The sequence below is a fragment of the Myotis davidii genome, unplaced genomic scaffold (assembly GCF_000327345.1).
Source record: "Myotis davidii unplaced genomic scaffold, ASM32734v1 scaffold8, whole genome shotgun sequence".
Taxonomy (NCBI): domain Eukaryota; kingdom Metazoa; phylum Chordata; class Mammalia; order Chiroptera; family Vespertilionidae; genus Myotis; species Myotis davidii.
The window spans coordinates 1,533,762-1,534,869 of record NW_006299520.1 but is presented as its reverse complement, the minus strand read 5'-3'; positions in this window follow the sequence as shown (position 1 = coordinate 1,534,869).

Below are 1,108 nucleotides of genomic sequence, written 5' to 3'. Positions count from 1 at the left end.
CACATTTTTTTCTTTTCTATTTGTTTTAGTTTTAAATTATTTTATTATATTTAAGTTTAATTTGAAAGGCTTTTGTACCTCCTCTTTGTTAGGCAATTTTATTTTGCCTTTGCTATCTTCAATATAAGGTATGTTATTGTGCTATGATTCCTCCATTTTTTGAAGTTTCAAATTATAATAATTAGTCTTTACCATTCTTCTTGTTAAAATGTTAAATGAATAAGATCCGGCCCGTTTGAAATGAATAAAACGAAATAAAAAAAAAGACCGTACCCTTTTATGTAATGATGTTTACTTTGAATTTATATTAGTTCACACAAACATTCCATCCATGCTTTTGTTCTGGCCCTCCGGTCCAGTTTAAGAACCCATTGTGGCCCTCGAGTCAAAAAGTTTGCCCACCTCTGTCCTAGACCCTTTTCAAATATATGATTTGTAAATATTTTCTTGCATTTTATAGATAACTGGAGGCCTGGTGCATGAAATTCAGGGACTTGGCGGGTGGGGAGGCCCCTCAGTCCAGGAACCCTTAGGGGATGTCCAACTGCCACGGAGGCAGGAGAAGCTCGCGCCACCTCCACTATGTTCACCAGCCATGAGCCTGACTTCTGGCTGTGGGAGCGCACTGACCACCAGGGGGCAGCTCCTACATTGAGTGCCTGCCCCCTGGTGGTCAGTGCGCATCATAGCGACCAGTTGTTCCGCCGTTGGGCAGAAACTGGCTCTTTGACATCCCCCCGAGGGGTCCCGGATTGCAAGAGTTTGCAGGCTGGGCCAAGGGACCCAACCAGTGCACAATTGGGACCGGGGAGGGACGTGGGAGGTTGGCCAGCTGGAGAAGGACTGTGGGAGGGCTCCAGGGCATGTCCGGCCTGTCTCGCTCAGTAATGATCAGCAGGATCCCAGCAGCAACTGGTGGCCAGTCAAAGTGACTGCCCCTGGGTGGTCAGTGCACATCATAGCAAATGGTTAAGCAGCCTTAGCATATCATTAGCATATTATGCTTTGATTGGTTGAATGGCTGACCGGACAACTGGACACTTAGCATATTAGGCTTTTATTATATAGGACTAGAGGGAGGTCCTATATAGGGCTATTATATAGGACT